This window comes from Natator depressus, chromosome 2, assembly GCF_965152275.1.
Source record: "Natator depressus isolate rNatDep1 chromosome 2, rNatDep2.hap1, whole genome shotgun sequence".
Lineage (NCBI taxonomy): Eukaryota > Metazoa > Chordata > Testudines > Cheloniidae > Natator > Natator depressus.
This window is the reverse complement of record NC_134235.1, coordinates 262,361,238-262,373,805: the sequence shown is the minus strand read 5'-3', so window position 1 is coordinate 262,373,805 and position 12,568 is coordinate 262,361,238.

Here is a 12,568-nt window from a genome sequence, read left to right as displayed (position 1 = left end):
AAATATTTGTGTTCACATTGTTTGTTTCAACAAGAAAATCTCACACTCCCCCTCCCTGTCAGGCAAAAGTAATGTGAACAAAACGTATTGCCACTTGTGACAGGGTTTGGTAATTTCCTGACTGAATTATGGGAAGTCTTGCTACGTTATGTTCATGGATCGCTGTGGGACAGCGATTGTGTGTAATTCCATGAGGGAGGGGAACCGAAATCCCTCCAGGAACTAACAACAGTGGGGAGCGATTAGGAAATTCACTCAGGTTGTAACACCTCCCAAGAGGCACCACCCCCTTGAAATACTCACATCGATTGGTCCCAACTGGCTTCTCTAGAGTCCAGAAGTCAAAGATGAGTCAATAACCTGAGTTTAAACTGACTCAGAGCCTTCTTCCTGATCCAGCAAATGGACAAGACCTTTGATCCACGGAGGGCCCCAATCCTTAGGGAAGCTTGGAAGGACTTTGGCCTCCGAGGCCCCATTATTCATGAGTGTGCTTGTTCTGAGTATAAACTGTTAGGAGCTTGGGACAACAAAAAAACCCTGAGTGGTGTTTGAAGGACTGTTCCCTGGTCAAAGACCTGGTTGGAGTTAGGGCGATCTCTAGTAAGTTTATTAGCATATGTGTCGGTTCTTTTATTGTTTTAACATGTTTTACCTGTAACAATGTTACCTTAACAATAAATGTGCTTGCTTAGAACAACCTGAGTGGTAATTTAACTGTGGGTAATTACACTGTTTTCTGAGGAGAAAAGCAAAGCAGGTCTGCTTAGGCAGTCTGACTTTGCTGGGCAAAGAAAGTCACAGTAGAGTCAGGGGACTGTGCTGCCTGGAAATACCGGTCAGGAGGGACAGAGATATAGGTATCTACTCAAGGGATGTGATGGTTGACGAGCCTACAGTCTAGAGTGGGTATCCATACAGGAGTTTTGCCAATTTAGCTACTTGGTCACTAGATTTAGTGACTTTTTGATATCCCTAGTGAGGAAAGAAGTGTCAAAGTGACCAGCGACAAAGCTAGCGACTTTTCCGATTAAAATGACGTTCAGAGAAAGAAGTCACCAATATGTTTAGTCATAAAATCATTCACAAGCAGCTCACTAGTGTTAATAAAATCCAGTTCATGCTCTCCGCATTACATTCTGTTGCACCCCAAGTCAATGTCATTACATCTCAATTGAGCATGTCCTCAGGAGGAATCACATTCCAGGGCTTCTTGGGCTGAGATCGCAATAGTCTGCAGGGGAGGAAAGGAAGGTTGTGGAAGCTAATTCAATATTTTGCGAAAGCCAGGCGCACTTTGGAGAGAGCAGCACATTAGCCAGGGCTTGTTTGTGTCCAGATGATCTTTCTCGCTGCTCCGTAGTAGGATCAAAGGTGGAGCCAGCTTGATTTCAGCTCCCCTTTACTCCTTCCCCTGGCTTGGCCTGAGGTCAGCTGCCCAGCTGTTTTCAGAAATCAAACTTAAACTGCTCCTGAGACTGCCACTCCTCTTAGAATCGCTGAGCATGGGCTGCTTTGTGTTTTGACGTATGTTTCGGCTAGACTGCAAAAATTATTATTACTTAAATACTACAGCTTTCTACATGTTGCTTTCCATAACTATCACTGCTGCCTACGAGCAGAAACAACCACAACAGCACACTGTCATCACCAGGAGGGTGCCCTCTGCTTGTTGGGCAGGGAGCTCTGTACACTGCAGCCCAGGTCGGCTGGGGTTGGTTCATTTCAGCCAAACTTCCCTTTCTTGCCAGCCTGGATTTGAGCTGGCAGGTTAGCGAAAGGGAGAGCCCAGAGCTTGGGGCATTCACCTGACCTGAGCTCAGCGCTGCAGGGAGCCAAGAAAATAGATCTAATAGAATTGTAGGACTGGGAGGGACTTCAAGAGGTCAACTAGTCCAGCCGCCTGCACTCATTGCAGGACTAAGTAGTATCTGGATCATCCCTGACGGTTTGTCTAAACTGCTCTTAAAAATCTCCAAAATCCAGCTTGGAGGTTTGGGTGGAGTCCCTTGTTCCTGTATAGACTCTTCCTTTCCCAAAAGGTTCCCCAGTTCCTAATAAACCTAAACCCCTCCTCCCTAAACCATCATCTCATCCCCCATACATTGAGACCCTACAATTCCACCTGCGTAACTGGCCCTCCACATGGAACTGGGAGCATCTCAGAGAATGTTACCATGGAGGTCCTGGTCTTTAATCCTTACCTAGCAGCCTAAATCTGGACTCCAGGACTCCTCTCCTACCTTTCCCTATGTCATTGGTACTTTCAAGTACCAAAACCACTGGGATCATTTCCCTCCACTCCAGCTTCATGTTTTGCTTCCCTGAGGCTTTCATCCTCCTCAGCAGCACAAAGGCTGTCAGACCGGGGATGGGACCACGCTACTGTGTCCCTGAAAGTCTCATCTATACCCCTCTGTCTCTCTTAGCTCCTCCAGTTCAGCCACTCTGGCCTCCAGAGCCCATACACAGTCTCAGTGGGCCAGGAGCAGCTTTCACTGAATGCACACATAGGCCACCTGCCCACAAGGCAGGAACTTCTACCTGCTGCATTCAGAGCAATACGTTGGATAGCCCCCGCTCTGATGCTGGACCCTGCCTGCATTATATTTATCCTGATGTGGGGCGGGGGCTGTGTTTGTTCGTTGTGTTTTGGGGGGATCCAAATTTAGAGTATGTTTGTTAGGTGTATCTGTGTCTCACACTCCCTCTCTCCCTTGCAAAACTCCCCTGTTTGCTGAGGAGTTGGCTTTTTAAACCTCTGTTCTCCTTGAGTTAGCTCTGCCCCCTTGCCAAGGGATCCTAAAGGGAGTAGGGATTGAAGGATGGCAGGCTGGAGCCTCATTAGTAAGCTCTCAGCCTATCCTGGCAGACTGCTTGACTCAGCTCACAGCCTCAAACAGACCATATTATACACTTTAATCCAGCAGTCACACACTAAGCAAGCATACCACATACAAACAAACTAACAGACAACAAACTCACCCCAAGGGTCACCTCATCACTCCTCCTTCACCTGGAGAACTCCTTTGCAAAATCCCCCTGTTTGCCACTCCTGTTCACTAGCTATGCTTTGGATATGTCTGTTATTTGTTCTACAAATGCCTCATCCACCTCCTCCTTGTTCTGATTGCGTGGCCTATAGGAGACCCCCCCTACAATGACGTCACCCCTGCTTTCCACCCCGCTTTTGTCTTCAACCAGAGACTTTCAACAGGAGTACCTCTCACCTTCCTCTGGACCTCAGAACAGGGTATGTTGCTAGTGGTGGCCCGGAGGGATGGGTTCTTGGCCCAACACTACTTATGAGTTTTTCCAGTGATCTGGCAGAAAATACAATACAACTGATGGTAAAATTTGCATATAACTGAGATCAGTGAAGTGAAATAAAATGAGGACAGGTCCGTGTTACAGAGCAATCTGTATCACTTCATATACTGGGTACAATCAAACAGCATGCATTTTATATGGAAGGTCAGGCATCTAGGAACAAAGAAAGTAGGCCATATTTACAGGATGGGGGATGATATCAAAGAAGTACCATCTCTGAAAAGGACGGGCGGGGGGGAGTCCATGTTAGATACTCAACTAAACATGAGCTTCCAGTGCAAAGATGTGGTCAAATGAGCTATTCGGATCCTTGGATGCATGAACGGGGGAATCTCAAGTAGGAATAGAGTTTATATGACCTTGGTACATGGCATTGTTGAGACCACTACTGGAATACTGTGTTTACACTTCAAAAATGATGCTGGAAAGAACCATAAAGGTTCACAGAAGAGTCATGAGAGTGATTCAAAATCTGGAAAACATGCCTCCCAATGAAAGGCTTAAGAAGCTCAAACTATTACCTCATCAAAGAGTAGATTAAGAGACATCTTGATCACAATTTCTAGGACTAGAATAACAAGTTATAGGTATGACAAGATCCTATGCCTGGAAGTAAAAGCTAGACAAATTCAGACTGGAAATAAGGCACACATTTTTAAGAGAGAGGTTAATAAACACTGGAACAAGTGGATTCTCCCACTTTAAATCAGAATTGGATGTCTTTGTAAAATGGATGCTCTAATTCCTGCACAAGTTATTTGGCTTGATGTAGAAATCACTGAGTGAAGTTCTATGTTCTGCATTAACAATGAGGAGTCCTGTGGTATCTTAAAGACTAACAAAATTATTTGGGCATAAGCTTTCATTGGTTGGAACCCACTTCGTCATATCTTCTGCATTGTGCATGAAGTCAGACTAGATTATCAAAATGTCTCTTTGGCCTTAAAATCCATGACCAGGACTCTCTGGCAAGCTTTGTCACCTACGAAAGTTGAAGTGGTAGGAATTAGCTACAGGAGAGTGTGAACCAGGGAATGTTTGGGTATAGGGGAGACCACAGCCCTGGATTAGAATCTGAAGGCCAGAATTCGGGGGGGGGGGCTCCCCTACAACTCCACCTGTTCCTTCTCACTTACTTATGTGATCTCCTCCTAGATCCCTATTTGCTTCCTCCTCTCTGTCAGTTCAGGTGCCTGCTCCCTTTCCTCCTCTCTCAGGGGTTGATTCTTTGTTGCTGACACCAAGCTGTCTGGAATACTCTGCCCACCTAGAAGGACTTCTCTGCTTTCCCAGTCCATCTTAAAATGGAGGTCAAGTCCATGGGGCCGGATGCGTTGCATTCGAGAGTGCTAAAGGAGTTGGCGGATGTGATTGCAGAGCCATTGGTCATTATCTTTCAAAACTCATGGCGATCGGGGGAAGTCCCGGACAACTGGAAAAAGGCTAATGTGGTGCCCATCTTTAAAAAAGGGAAGGAGGAGGATCCTGGGAACTACAGGCCAGTCAGCCTCACCTCAGTCCCTGGAAAAATCATGGAGCAGGCCCTCAAGGAATCAATTGTGAAGCACTTAGAGGAGAGGAATGTGATCAGGAACAGTCAGCATGGATTCACCAAGGGCAAGTCATGCCTGACCAACCTGATTGCCTTCTATGACGAGATAACTGGTTCTGTGGATGAGGGGAAAGCAGTGGACGTGTTGTTCCTTGACTTTAGCAAAGCTTTTGACACGGTCTCCCACAGTATTCTTGCCAGCAAGTTAAAGGAGAATGGGCTGGATGAATGGACTACAAGGTGGATAGAAAGTTGGCTAGATTGTCGGGCTCAACGGGTAGTGATCAATGACTCCATGTCTAGTTGCAGCTGGTATCAAGTGGAGTGCCCCAAGGGTCGGTCCTGGGGCCGATTTTGTTCAATATCTTCATAAATAATCTGGAGGATGGTGTGGATTGCACCCTCAGCAAGTTCGCAGATGACACTAAACTGGGAGGAGAGGTAGATACACTGGAGGGTAGGGATAGGATACAGAGGGACATAGACAAATTAGAGGATTGGGCCAAAAGAAAACTGATGAGGTTCAACAAGGACAAGTGCAGAGTCCTGCACTTAGGACGGAAGAATCCCATGCACCGCTACAGACTAGGGACCGAATGGCTAGGCAGCAGTTCTGCAGAAAAGGACCTAGGGGTTACAGTGGATGAGAAGCTGGATATGAGTCAACAGTGTGCCCTCGTTGCCAAGAAGGCCAATGGCATTTTGGGATGTATAAGTAGGGGCATTGCCAGCAGATCGTGGGACATGATCATTCCCCTCTATTCAACATTGGTGAGGCCTCATCTGGAGTACTGTGTCCAGTTTTGGGCCCCAAACTGCAAGAAGGATGTGGAAAAATTGGAAAGAGTCCAGAGGGCAACAAAATTGATTGAGGGACTGGAACACATGGCTTATGAGGAGAGGCTGAGGGAACTGGGATTGTTTAGTCTGCAGAAGAGAAGAATGAGGGGGGATTTGACAGCTGCTTTCAACTACCTGAAAGGGGGTTCCAAAGAGGATGGATCTAGACTGTTCTCAGTGGTAGCAGATGACATGACAAGGAGTAATGGTCTCAAGTTGCAGTGGGGGAGGTTTAGGGTGGATATTAGGAAAAACTTTTTCACTAGGAGGGTGGTGAAACACTGGAATGCGTTACCTAGTGAGGTGGTGGAATCTCCTTCCTTAGAAGTTTTTAAGGTCAGGCTTGACAAAGCCCTGGCTGGGATGATTTAGTTGGGGATTGGTCCTGCTTTGAGCAGGCGGTTGGACTAGATGACCTGCTGAGGTCCCTTCCAACCGTGATATTCTATGATTCTATGATTCAAAACCGTGATATTCTATGATTCTCTCCTAGCTATTATCAGAGAGCTGCTTACCAGTTCCTCACACCTCTTCCCACCTGGCCATTTCCACTGTTCCCCCCCATACACCCTCCCACTTTTATACTGCTGACATCCCATTATTGTAACTGCCATGAAATGGGAGAGAGCTGTGTGAATAACACTGTAAAATGCTAATTGTAAAATGTGTGATCTGAAATACATTTCTATACTGTCAGATGCTGGGATGTCTAACAGGGCAGGCTGAGAGGAAAAAGTCACCTTGTTTACGATGAAATATAGTTAGATACGTTGCTGTTCACGTCTTTCTTTCCTGTCTCTATCTGCAGTGTGATAACTGAGGCATGGTGATTACCCACACACTGTGTTAGTGCCTCTTTCCCTTACTGTTTTTGTAGCTGGGTAGCAGATGCATACACATGTGGTCTCCAGTCACATCCTGCTGAAGCTTCCATTCCCTCTCCTCTCTCTGGTCAGCAATAGCTGCAGGTCTGTCTCCTCCACCAGAGACTAATTTCACTTCCTGTCTCTCTTCCTGTCTCTCTATCTGAAGCATGTGCAGAATCAGTAGGGGGTGTGTGGGTGTTTAGGGGGGAATGTCACCTTCACTGAGCTGGAATTTCTTTCCCTTGCTCTCTCTGAATTGGGAGTGTGTGCTCATGCACGGCTCCTTAGTTGTTGCCCAGGCCATGAACATGGGCTTAGTTTCTAGTCAGGTCAGGAGCTGTCTCTTTGGTTTCTCCAACCTGGTTCTGTGAGAATTTTAGTTCAGAGTCACACATAACAGGAGCCTCAACCCGATCACTGACAAATGGTCCTGAGGCCTGCACCTGACAGGACACTGAGTGCCCTCTGCTGCTGAAACCTTCCCACCCACAGTGAAAAGCAGCCTCACCACTGCCAAATCTACCATCTCCCTTAGAACAGTCACCCCGTACCCTCTCAGCTGCCACCCCTCAAACATTACTTCTCCCTCCCCCCTCAATCCCCCCACACACACTGTGAGGGATAAGTGTCCTGACAGGCTGCAGGCTTCCTACCTCAGTTCAGCTTGGGGATCTCTCGCTCTGGTTCCCTGATCAGGAAGTTGTGGGAGGGAGGCGCCCTACTACATGCAAGGGAGGGTCTCTGAGAGAATTTGGGTAGAAAGCTGCGGAGTACATTGATAAAGGAATGGGACTCAGGATTCTTTTGCCACACCAACTCTAAGAGACTAATTAATTAAGGGTTTTTTTTCTCCTGCTGATAATAGCCCACCTTAATTAATTAGTCTCTTAGAGATGGTATGGCAACCCCCATCTTTCATGTTCTTTGTATATATATCCTCCTAGTGTATCTTCCACTCCATGCATCTGATGAAGTGGGTTCTAGCCCATGAAAGCTTATACCCAAATAAATGTGTTAGTCTGTAAGGTGCCACAAGTACTCCTCTTCCTTTTTAAAGATAATAGCGTTGATGTAATATACTTAGACCTCTGTCGGGCGTTTGGCTTGGTACAACTTGACAATTTGAATTAAGAAACTAGAACAATAGAAAACCAATGTGGAACACATTAAATGGATTAAAACTGGTTAATTGAAAGGTCTCAGAACAGGGAATTGTAATTGTAAACAGGGAATCATCAATGATTGGGTGTTTCTCCCACAAGGATCAGTTCTTGGCCCTACACTGTCCTTTTTATCAATGACCTGGGAGAAAACATAAACTCATTAATGATAAAATTGTCAGACGACACAAAGATTGCGGGTGTGGCAAAAATATGAAGAGGACAGGTCACGTATACAGAGTGATCTGGATCACGTGATAAACTATCCACAAGCAAGCAATACGCATTTCAATTCCAAATATAAGGTCACAGATCTAGGAACAAATGCGTAGGCCATACTTATTAAGATGGGCGCTTCAATCTAGCGCACCCAGGGGTAACACCAGGATCCAATGGCTAGAAGCTAAAGCTCAGGAAATTCAGACTGGATATCAGGTGTACGTTTTTAATAGTGCATCTGATTAGCCTTTGGAACAATTTACCAAGGGCTGTGGTGGATTCTCCATCACTGGCAATTTTAAAACGAAGGTTGGGTGTTTTTCTAAAAGTTCTGCTCTAGGAATTATTTTGGGGAGTTTTCTGGCCTGTGTTATACTGGAGGTTTGACAAGATGATCACAATGGTCCCTTCTGGCCTTGGAATCCATTAATTCATTAAGGCCTGGCATACCTGACACGCTGTCTCAGACAATGGGCCACAGGACCCTGCAACAGAATTCAAACAATTCAGCCACAAATGGGAATTTGAGCTTACGACATCTTCCCCTGGATTCGCACAAAACAACAAGAAGGTGGGAACAGCAGCAACGACAGCAAAGAGACTGATGGCAAAGGCAAAATGGACAGGAAGGGATCCTGCTTATCATGAGGCATAGAGTGAGTTACAGCAGAGGACCAATAGACAGGAGACAGAAGCAGTTAAAAGGATACCAAGCTAAGAAGACAACAGAGCAATCAAGGACCTGCAGACACTATGGACAGGTGAGCAGGTCTAGGTCCAACCACTGAACAGCCACACAAAGCAAAGGCAAATGCAAGAGTCCAAGCTGAAGTTGGTCACAGGTCATGTGAGGCAACTCCAGACTCAGGACAATGATGGAGACAACTGTGGTGTATCAGCAGACAGCTGGCACATCCGGACAGACAATGCTAAGGTCAGAACGAGGGGAAAATAAGAACATGATAATGACCATACTGAGTCAGACCAATGGTCCATCTAGTCCAGTATCATCTCTTCTGACAGTGGCCTGGAGCATAGGGTTGTGTCCTTGACCATCTTGTCGAATAGCCATTGATGGGCCTACCCTCCCTGAACTTATCTAATTCTTTTTTGAATCCTGTTATAGTTTTGTCCTTCACAACTTCCCATGGCAATGAGTTCCACAAGTTGATCATGCATTGTGTGAAGAAGTACTTCCTTTTGTTTGTTTCAGACCTGTTGTCCATTAATTTAATTGGATGATATCTGGTACTTGTGTTATGTGAAGGGGTAAACACTTCACTATTCTTGTTCTCTATATCAGTCATGATTGTATAGACCTCTATCATATCTCCCCACTTAGACTTCTGTTTTCCAAGATGAGCAGTCCCCCAGTCTTTTTAATCCCTCCTCATAAAGAAGCTGTTCCATACCCTTAATCAATTTTGTTGCCCTTCTCTGTATCTTTCCTCATTCTAATCTATCTTTTTTGAGATGGGGTGACCAGAACTGCATATAGTATTCAAGATGTGGGCAAACCATGGATTTATATAGTGCCATTATGATATTTTCTGTTTTATTATCTATCCCTTTCCTAATGGTTCGTAACATTCAGTTAGTTTTTTTTGACTGCCACTGCACATTCAGCAGATGTTTTCAGAGAACTATTCTTGATGACGCCAAGATCTCTTTCTTGAGTGGTAACAGCCAATTTAGACACCATCATGTTTTCCAATGTGCATTACTTTTCACTTATCAAATCTGAATTTCAACTGCCATTTTGTTGCCAAGTCACCCAGTTCTCTGAGATCCCTTTGTAATTCTTTGCAGTCAGCTTTGGACTTACCTATTTTGAGTAATTTTGTATTGTCTGCAAACTTTGCCACCTTACTGTTCATTACCTTTTCCAGATCATTTATAGATATGTTGAACTGCCTAGGTCCCGATTCAGATCCCTGGGGGTCCTTGCTATTTACCTCTCTCCCTTGTGAAAACTGACCATTTATTCCTACCCCTTGTTTCCTGTCTTTTAATCAGTTATGATCCATGAGAGGACCTTCCCTCTTAGCCAATTATTGCTTAGTTAGAATGAGTCTCTGCCATCAACTTGACTGATGTGGGAGAGTGGGAAGTAATGGGAATATGAACAATACAGAGGATTATCAGGGTGCCACCCAACAGAGTGGAGGAGGCAAAAGGGTGAAATCAAGTCCCTCATCAACAGCAATAACACAAAGAAGAAGTTGGAGACTGGTTTGAAGAGTAGCACACTTGAAGGACTATGATGCCTAACCAGCCACAATGGGCTGGTGATAAAGCCCATGTGCCCAGGATGGGCTATGTAGTAGTAACCTCTGACCCTTCCAGTAATGAAATGTTTGCACAAAGACATAATAAAAACAATTAATTTTTAAACAGAAAGATTTGGGAACATGCATGGAGTTGTACAGGTTGCAGGAGGGAAGGATTTGGAGGTAGCACCAGGAAGTCAGTCTGTGTGTACTTGGCTGGAATGCTAAGTATCAGTAGGAGCAGCCCTGTAAATAATTGCTTTATTAAAGAGCCCAGTTTCAGTTTTCATGCATGGACACAGGTTACATCCCATATTCTTATTAGAAATATGGGTATAATATGAATATGGCATAACTAAGATATACTTCATGCAAGATGGCTCATGTAAGATATCATTGAAAAGGTTATGATCTACTGAATGTGTTTATCTAATTTGCATGCATGTATCATTTTTGTATCTGAAGCTGGGGATATTGACCATGTCTCTGTATTTCAAATGTGCTACGTTACGGGTTATTGAGGAAATGTGCAAAAACATAAGGATTACCCCAGGAACTGTGTGCAATAGAAACCTCTCAGAGAGAGCGCCACACAATGGGAACTGTTTGACCCAGGTCACAGCAAAAGAGCTTTCCAGCAAGTGAGGGAAAGATATAAAAGGGGGACAATGACAACATGAGGGGACCTCATTCTCCCTGCAAAAACACACCTGGAAACACCTGGAGAACAAAGACTGAACTGGGGGAAGTGATGGTCCCAGGATAAGATTTTTAGCCTGTGTATGAAAGCCTGGGAAAGCCAAGGCAGCTTGTGCCTTAAGAATCTGCCAGCCTGATTTTGACTCAGGGTGAGAATTTGGTAATTTGTATCCTGCCTATCTAGTGTGTTACGATCAGTTTGTGGTTTCTGTTTATTTACTGAGGTAATCTGCTTTATTCTGTTGGCTATCTCTTATAATCACTTAAAATCTGCATTTTATAGTTAATTTGTTTTGTTTATTATTAAACCCAGTTTGTGCAATTTATAATTGGAGGGCGGGAGAGACTGTGCATATCTCGCTTCGCACTGATGGAGAGGGTGAATTTTTATGAGTTTGCACTGTGCAGATCTTCCTATACAGGGCAAGACAGTGTTATTTTGGGCACACAAAGGGGGTGTGCACATGAGTGCTGCTGGTGCCCTTTCACACAGAGCTGACTTCAGTCTGTGTCAGCAGTTGGTTGTGACCCTACCTGTGTGTGTGCTGCAAGAGGCCGCAGAGCCTAATTCAGCAAAACAGGGAGAGGGAATCCAGGCTGGCTGGGCAGGAGAGGCTCAGTGAAACCATGGTACGTCAGGTGGCATCCCAAAGGGGTCTAACCTGTCACAGATTCCTCTCATGTTATTACCCAAAATGTAGTACATGAAACACAGAAGATTTCTCCCTGCATCTACATTTGTGGTTTCACTTTTTTATTCTCAAATTCTGTTATCTTTCATCTTTATGCATTAAGAACAGTACCAAACTTCAATCTCTACAACTTTATTTCCGAGTAAGAAAAAACAGCAAAAAATCAGAACAAATATAAAGTTTCGATGTGAGTAACAGCCCAGCTTCAGTCTCTGGAACATCCTCCATCTTGAACTGCCTCACAGCATGGCCCTTGCAGGCAGGCTATGGAGACCCGTTTACACTTAAAGAAGCAGAACTGTGCATCAAAACCAGAGTGACACCTTTTGTTTGCAGATTTACATAACCCACAGTCCTGAAAAATCACTGAGGTCAGAGCCTGGAAACAGAAATCTCCACAAAAATGAATTGCATTCCCTGAATCAGCACTGCCAGATGTTCTATTACATGGATTTCAGCTGCAGAAAAGTTTTTGGTGTTCTCATGATTTGTTCACACAAGATACTGGACAAATGCTGATCTCTATATTCTGGGGAAATTGCCATTGTATTTGGCAGCAGTTCTAATTGAGAAAGAAACTAAAGATTATTTTTTTAAAGTAACAATTCCATATATTACCATATTTCATACGCATGTCTCTGGTGATTTTATACTCTTTGCTTTCAAAATATCAAATGAGGGTACACTTAATGGGCCACATTAATTCCTTGTGTAACTGAAGCCAATGGAGTTTCATCTACTCACAGGTCTAAGTTTGGCCTCTAAATGTTCAAGATTTAATTTTTAGTGGAAACTTTACAGTGTTCAATGTCTCAGAGTTTGAACTACTATAAATTTACATAATAACTGAAGTTATTTGACCTCTGTTCAGAGGGCTACATTGTAGTCTGTTGCATAACTGTAAATTCACAATACTCCACTGAAATTAAGAGAGCTACCC